Source organism: Triticum urartu, unplaced genomic scaffold (assembly GCF_003073215.2).
Source record: "Triticum urartu cultivar G1812 unplaced genomic scaffold, Tu2.1 TuUngrouped_contig_9417, whole genome shotgun sequence".
NCBI lineage: Eukaryota > Viridiplantae > Streptophyta > Magnoliopsida > Poales > Poaceae > Triticum > Triticum urartu.
The window spans coordinates 9,532-18,168 of NW_024120459.1; the positions used below are offsets into that span (position 1 = coordinate 9,532).

The window sequence follows — 8,637 nt, forward strand, 5'->3', positions numbered from 1 at the left end:
CCTGCTGGGAGTTGGCGTTAGTTCATTTGTGAGCAGATGAGCTGGCCTGCTGGTTTGCAGAGCGAGGCAGAGGAGGCAGCAGTGCCCATGAAGGACGAGCTGTTATATTTCCTAAAATTGGAAGTTAGAAATTAATGCTTCGAAAGATGCATAGTTTCGTGTTGGAAAAGAGAGAGAGAGAGATAAAATGGAGGGGTAGGGAAGCGGAAGGGGGAGGAAACGGGGCAGGCAAGGAGAAATGGAAGACAATGGAGGTGCTGGGAAGCGGAAGGAGAAGCTGACCGGTAAGTACCTTCAATTTTGTTTTCAGTTTAGTGCCCTCTTGTCACTGACTTTGACACAATTCCTTTTTATTAATTTAGACGCTCAGAAGAAAGAAAAGAAGGAACAGGACCTCCAGAATAACATCACATTTTCAGTTGAGGCGCACCTGGAGTTTTATAGGGACAAGCACAAAGAAATGGACGAAGAAACCTCAACAAAGAACATGAGAGAGCTACTAGCGGCAAGCCTAAAACCAAGGAAAGAGAAGTAAGAGTCAGTTAACTTTGTAATGCCTAGATGGGTAGATGTAGCTTGCACGGTTCCGCTTCTAGAGCTTGATGGATGGTTGTAACTCGTAATGCAATGGGAATAAACTGATTTGTACCACCGATGAGCAAGATAGTTTTTAGAAACGCCAAAGCGAAAACTGGGGGCTTGTCGTTCTGTCTGAATCAGTTCCCCTCTCCGTCGAAGCCCACGCTGGCTGCCGCTCCCGATGCCGGAGTCGGGGGCTGAATCCTCAAGGGCGCGCCGTGCCCCTCGCACGGAGGTCCATGTTGTGAGCTCGGAGGAGGGTTTCGACGCCCTGGGAGCAGCCCAAGGACAGGCGCAACCGTGGCCGCCGCGGCACAAAGCGCAGGGAGGCAGTGAAGCGCGACGGCCCGGACCCAGCGTTCGACGGGCTGTGCCTCTTGTGCATGGAGCCCGCCCACCACGCCAAAGACTGCACGAACGGGCCAAGGTGCATCTGCCCGTCGAACGCCGGGTCCGGGCCGTCGCGCTTCACTGCCGCCCTGCGCTTTGTGCCGCGGCGAGTTTAATCACCCGCCCCGGTGGTGGCTGCGACGGCGGCGGACCGCATGGTCGCTCCGCTCGCAATCCGCGTGACGGAGCCCGCCCACAGGCCACAGCGTCCTCGCAGGGACGAGGTCACAGCGGTGTCTGTTCGTTCTTTTTTTTTTGAACTCTCCAAACTCCTTATTTATTCAGTGGTAAATAACAGAGTCTTTTACAATAAGAGGAACCAAGGCACTAGGGGCCTCATCAAACCATGTGCCAGGTGGAGAGAACCTAGCCAATTTTGCTAACTCATGAGCAACTGAATTTGCTTCATGGTGGCAGTGCTCGAACCAGACTTGAACTAAATCGCGTGACATGTAGTAACACTCATCAATCACTGCTGCAGCCGGACCAGCAAATAAGCCACCATCTTGCATTGCTTGTATCACATCGCTATTATCTAAATTAATCACCAATCTTGAGCATCCAAAGCTTTGCGTCAGGTTGAGACCGAATCGAAGTGCAAGGGCTTCAGCCATGAAAACATCCATGCATTCACCTGCTACATTATTCCCTGCTGCCAAGAATTTTCCTGAGCTATCCCGAAGTACAGCACCCACCGTGCCATGAAGAGAGTTAGGGTCAAAGCCGGCATCAACATTAAGTTTTACTGTCCCGGCAGGTGGACGCACCGAGGGGTGTCTCTGAATTTTTGCTTTTGGGTTAGAAGCTGTAGTGAAGTTTGCTGCAAGGCCTCGAATTGCTGAGACAATCTCAACCGGTTGTTTAGTCTGCTCCTTGTGAACAAGCTTCCTTCGCTCCCACCACAAGTACCACGAGGCGATAGCCACAAGGACGTTTGATTTCTCCTGTCCCAGCACCATTGTTTCACTAGTTGGAAGATCCAATAGATGTTCGAGAATAGCCTCACCTGCATGGTCGACAGCACATGCACAAGAAATCATTTCATCCAGTCCCAATTCTAACCAAACTTGTTTCGCTTTTGGGCATTGGAATAACATGTGTTTAACACTCTCGCGCCCTTCACAAGCTGGGCATTTTGTGTCCACTTTCATATGCCTATCAGCCGGTGTCTGTTCGTTCTAATCTTGTCATGCATGCGTTTAATTATAAGTTTTGTATCATTGTATGCTACTGTGTAGTTTTTGTCAGCATAGCATCATGGTGACGTAATTAAGTAGCTTTGTGTCAGTCTCACGAGTCACGTGCAGAAATGCTATTTCTACTGGAAAAAGGTTTTAAATCGCGTCACCCGGTCGCTGCGCCCTCTGATGAGCCATCGTGATTTCCCTTCCACGCGCTGTGTTCACACCGAGATGACTGGGTGTCTTTCCATTGGGAATAAGGCGTTTACGTTCGTTCGCGTTTCATCCACAGCGCCAATCTCGACCGCTCGAGCATGCAGCGGGATCCCAACCAACCGGACCCACAGCCCATGTGCCATTTCGAGAAAATTACACGATAGTACCATATTTAGGACGGTGTTGGCAAATTGATATCGGTTTTCAAAATTTTTACGAGGTTCATGTGACAGACTTTTTTTCGGTTAGCAATTTCAACGACCGAATTGGACTCCATTGCAAGTTTTCGTCGAATTCGACAAATAAATAAAATAAGCAAAATAAAAAAACCCTTGCTTTATACGTAATCACGTAAATGCCTTTTATTTTGCGGAAAAAGGTTCATGTGACAGACTTTTTTTTTCTGTTAGCAATTTCAACGACCGGCCGAATTGGACTCCATTGCAAGTTTTTGTCAAATTCGACAAATAAATAAAATAAGCAAAATTTTCCGACCTGTCGCACGCTGTAGCCGCGCGCTGGCCACCTCGCCGCAACGACGCTCCTTGCAGAATGCAGGCAAGACTTATTTTGTACTCTTCTCTGACATGCTGGGCCGGCGGTTGAGCCCAGCGACACTACGCGCGCTAACTTACTGTTTTTCTATAATCATGGTATTAATACATTTTATTTTTGCAATTACTTATTAGTATTTTTTTGAGACTAGAACACATGCACAGTCAACATTTTATGTGTCTTCACTCAGGACTACTAGCATGCACAATTATCGTGTATCCTCGTTATATTATTCAAATACAAAACTATTAAAAAATATGCTTGACACACAGTTTTTTTAGTTACTCGTATATTGATTGTATTTAAAATATGTTCAACGTATATTACCAAAATTCCATTATATTCAGTAAGTTTATTAAAAGTCTAAGAGTAAAACCAACCCAGTGAATGAGAAAATATGAAGAAAAAAGAAAAAAAAACTAAGCTTAGATATTCATATATACAACTGAATCGGACTGGTTTGAAAGTTTCTATCAAATTGGAGAATTAAATAAAAGAACTAAAAAAGTTGACAACATGTACTCAAAAGAATTGTGTGATCATAATAAATTTTAGAAATGCATTAAAATTGTTCAAATTTTATTAGACAAATGGGCCCACAGCCCATGTGCCATTTCGAGAAAATTAAACGATAGTACCACATTTAGGACGGTGTTGGCAAATTTATATCAGTTTTCAAAATTTTTACGAGGTTCATGTGACAGACTTTTTTTCTGTTAGCAATTTCAACGACTGAATTGGACTCCATTGCAAGTTTTCGTCGAATTCGACAAATAAATAAAATAAGCAAAATAAAAAAACCCCTTGCTTTATACGTAATCACGTAAATGCCTTTTATTTTGCGGAAAAAGGTTCATGTGACAGACTTTTTTTCTGTTACCAATTTCAACGACCGACCGAATTGGACTCCATTGCAAGTTATCGTCGAATTCGACAAATAAATAAAACTAGTACATATGCCCGTGCGTTTCAACGGGAAAAAAAGTCGCAAAACCTGCTCCACATGCCACTGCACGACACTTCTTATATCAAGCTCTGACAAGTGTCGAAATAAGGTTGCCCTCATCTTTAGTAATTATGATTATAATCTACAGAACTTCCCCGTCCTACCAAAGAAAAAACTTCAATCTTGTCAAATAGGCAGCACAACGTTCATGAGTATGTGTGCTTGACTTCTGAAAATCCATACCAGCAAAACTATCATCACAATCATGTCAATCAGGGTTACCACACCGCGCTCTGAACCATGAGTATAAGTAAAAAACTTTTAAATTTCTAAAGAAATATGAGTTCAGGTGTCATCACTAAATAAACTTATTGGCATGAAGGATATGTCCAAGTCCCAGGAGCACAACGAATGAAGCTATTGGTTGATGCTTCAAACCATGCCATGTTATGAGCTCTGATGAAATAATTATAGACTAACTTGGTACATCTTCAATGGAAAAAAAATTAAGGAATAAAAGCGTGCAAGAATATTAAAGTACATATGTGCCAAAAGTTCTAAATTTATGTCTTGTGAACATATATTATTCACGAACTGAGAATCACAAATGACTGCAAGCACAATCAAATCTGATACTATTCTAACCTAAATAATACATGAGTACGAATCAAAAGATACTTATTTAGGCTTCAAAGTTAAAGCCAGAAAGAAGTAACCTGTTAATGTGTGTTATGAACTGAGGACACCAATCAAATATGATACTATTCTGACCTAAATAATACATGAGTACACATAGTGAAAAACTTATCAAGCCACTTGAGTTGAAGTAGCCTCTGTGGCTTGTCAGTGTGGATCGAGGCTATTGCACATGAAAAATGCCATGCTCTACTTGTCTAGTAATTAACCATCTGCTGGAACCAAACCCTAGCATCAACCATGAGATTAACCAAATATCACTCACAACCATGAGATTAGTAAAAAGATTCCTAGACCATGTATGCGCAATCGTCCTCTGATGTAGAGACGCAACTTGCAATTTTTTTCCTAGTTCGTGTATCACTTAAGCAATTCATGGTGATAGACACTCACAATGGCCCGAAGCACAATATAATCTCAAGCACCAATGGTCCACAATAGTTTTCAGTACTGCAAATCCTTGTAGTCTACTGGCTTCACTTAAATGGGACAGCGTGCCTTGCACTCAGCCGATGTATTTATACTTGCACATGCATAGCTGCCTGGTCGAACTTTGCAGAACTATCACTTATTAGTCACTCCACCATAAGAAATACATTACCAGCTTAACACCTTGGCATGTTTAGAATTTCAATGAAGGAAGATTGAATAGCCATATAAATCTGGAAACAATTAGGACCGTGTCTTGTGATGTTGTTAGCTAAATAACTCAAGAAAAAAATGTTTAGAATACACTCCAAAATTCAGTTAACAATAGCCTAACTGAATTTTCTGTTTATGAATTTATACACTCACTTTATATTCAGTTTATAAATTAACAGTAGCTTCAAAATTAAGTATCATTCACATGGATCAACTGTTATTTTATTTTGTGGAGGATAAAGTTCAGATCATGAATAATGGCATTACAAGTGAACTTGGCACAATTACACATGTCCTGAACCTCATAGAATCTGACACTAGCAAGTCTTCATTGGCATGCAAGTACTATTTTCACATTGTCATGACAGGAACAATTAATTTGACATGTATCATTGGTACTGCTAAAACATTTCATTCATGTTTCAACAAATTTGGTGAAGACCACTTCATATGTATTTTGCATATATGAATTATCTCCTGTTGATTTCTAATATGTTAGTTCTTTCAGTTCTAGTCCTCCTATCTTTAATTCGTGGCTGCTGGACTACCTGCAGGACAACGAGTTCATCTGCGGCAGCTATCGCTGTGAGCAGTCCGTCCGCGACGCGCTCCGCAACGTCTTCGCCGGGCACAATGAGATCCTCAATGTCTGGAAGTAAGTCGCCGGCCATCTGTTTCCTGATGATTTCTCTTTCTAGCTCAATGTGATCGGATCTGACTAGTACATTCAGATTTACTCTTGTTTTCTTTTCAAATAGTACTAGTAGTCTATATTCCAGCTGTGCGACTACCTGTAGCCACTTGAACCGATGAGAATTCTTCAAGCCTACCTATAGCCACTTGAACAAATGTCTATCTCAGATCTGCTCATCTAAAAAATCCAAGTGGAGTAGTATACTGGTAGTATAGTATAATAATATTATCAAAAGGTAAATGCCCTGATTATTTAGCACTGTCAGATAAATACTCGTCGAAAGTGGGCTCCTATCAAAATTCATTTCCATTATAGTCTTACTCATACAATATTCACGCCATGTTATTCTGGAAATATATGCTCATATCTAGTTCTGCATAAAAAATGACAGTATTGACATGTTATAAATAGTTTGTTTGTGTTTCCGTTTATTTTGTTACATTTTGCAGGGATAAAGTGAAGAAAAAGAAGAAAAGATTACTAGAAGATTAGTTTTAGGATTTTCTTTTATTTCCTTGCAATTTTGTTTTCTGTAAATTTAGATTTTTTTTGTTTTCCAAATACATTACTAGTGGCGCATTTAAGCCCTTATTAGTGGTGCACCTTCCTTTATTACTAGTGGCGCACCTGGAGGGAATACCAGTGGAGCACCGAATGGTATACTAATGGCGCAACACATTAGTATATAATACTAGTGGCGTAGTACTAGTGGCGCACCAGTAGTGCGCCATTAGTAGGTAAAACTGGTGCGCCACTAGTAGGCCTTTTCCTAGTAGTGGAAAAGGCAACTCTGAATTGCTCAAAAATAATAATGAAACTCCTATTTGCTTGAGACAAACAGAAAATACCTTAAGAGGGAGGTGGCAAAGATCAGAATTTAGTAAAGGACACCGATGACAGTAGTTGCTTCCTCTTCGTCAAATATCCCCCCATGTATTCCTTGGGACCGTCAAAAGAATGCAATAGTGGAGCGTTACAAATCAATCGGTTCGATCTAACTCAAACAACACCTCATGGATCCCTTCAAACCAATACGAAGTTGAAGCCCTCGGACTGGCCGTGGCGAATTCTGACGATGTAGCAGGGCAAGCCTCAAAACGTGTCGCTAGCGAACGAGCCACCAATTCTGCTGGATGACGCGTCCCAATTAGAAATCGTGCGAGAGCTGGATGCCTCTCCATCCACGGCCACAACATCTCTTGCGGACTTGTATGTACGTCTGGATCCTGAGGTTACGCTTGCGCCTACGTCCGTGCTGCGATGATAGACGCAAACCACCACACGCCATGGGTGGAGAAGGAGCGCCCTCTGCTCGCCCGCGTTGCCGTCCCTGAAGGACAAGCCGCTTTCCTCGGCGACGGCGAGGCCCAGGCCGCCAGGTTTTGATATCGCGTTGACCGACTCAGATGCAAGGCAAAGGAGAGGGCAAGTAGAGGATCGGGGATTGGGGCTGATATGGTTTATGCGGATGCAAGGGGAAGAGGAGGAGTCCGACCCGTTCTGGCTTTCGAGCTTGTTTTTTTAGGGGATCCTGCTCTTATTATTGCTTATATTACGGGTGGAGGAGGCCCAGCCGAAGCCCAATTAGATGTCGTGGTCCAGGTCAGAAGCCTAAAGTCAGTAGCGCGCAAAGAAGAATAGTACCACCTCGTAGGAAAACGAGAAAAAAGAGGATGACGATGAACCCGACAAATTCAAACCGTGCTTTATTATTACTAGCAAAAAACCCATGCGTTGCAACGGGATACAAATTTTAACTTATTAATTCCTCTAGAAAGGATGAACATATTAACTCTGCATCCTTTGAATAGTAATGCTTAATTTGTGTGATGCTTGAATTGGATGGTGAACAACAAAAACTCACCTCATCTCTCATTTTTCCTAATGTCTATCCTCTGCTAGTTTCATGAAGATGACCTCTTTGAATACTCTACATAGTACCTGTAGAAAGCAAATAATATTAGTTTTGGAGAACAATAGTTGGGTAAATAAAATATGATGCTATTATTTTCATTACAGAGTGATGTGCCAATGGAAAGTACCCATATGCATGTCTTTACTCTTAACAATCTCATGCCACGATTGCATCCGCAATCTAGGGAGAACTTTTCTCAGATAATGGGGAAAAAGAACAAACTATCAGATAAGATTTATTTTTCTCTCTGATGAATTTTTCGTAATAACTAAAAAACTATCGTAAGATCTCTTTTCCTGGTCTGATCAATTTTTGTAATAATGAAGCAACTATCAACTATTGGATGAAATGAATTACCCAAAAATATAGGGAGAATTATTTGAGTGAAGCTATAAGAAATGAATAAAATCATCCAGTAAGTTAGTCCACATGAAATCAATGAACATACTTCTCATGTCGCTGGCAAGTTACCTTTGATAAACTATAAACAAATAGTTATAGTTTTCTTGTCAAGAAAGACAAACAAAATCCATCAGAAGACGTTAACTTACCATGCAATTGTATGTTTGTGTATCTTGTCGACAGAAGGTCTTAGCAACTGTCAAGTTTGGCAACTAATGTTGGAAATATGCCCTAGAGGCAATAATAAATAAGTTATTATTATATTTCCTTGTTCATGATAGTCGTTTATTGTCCACGCTAGAATTGTATTGATAGGAAACTCAGATACATGTGTGGATACATAGACAACACCATGTCCCTAGTAAGCCTCTAGTTGACTAGCTCGTTGATCAATAGATGGTTACCGTTTCCTAACCATGGA

At 41.5% G+C, this 8,637-nt stretch overlaps 1 long non-coding RNA gene across 1 annotated transcript; it reads left to right on the forward strand.

Moving 5' to 3' along the window:
- The first annotated feature begins 223 nt into the window (after nt 1-223).
- LOC125532226 lies at nt 224-677 on the forward strand. Its single transcript, XR_007293886.1, has 2 exons — nt 224-284; nt 363-677. It is a non-coding gene; the product is annotated as an uncharacterized LOC125532226 (long non-coding RNA).
- Nucleotides 678-8,637: the final 7,960 nt, after the last annotated feature.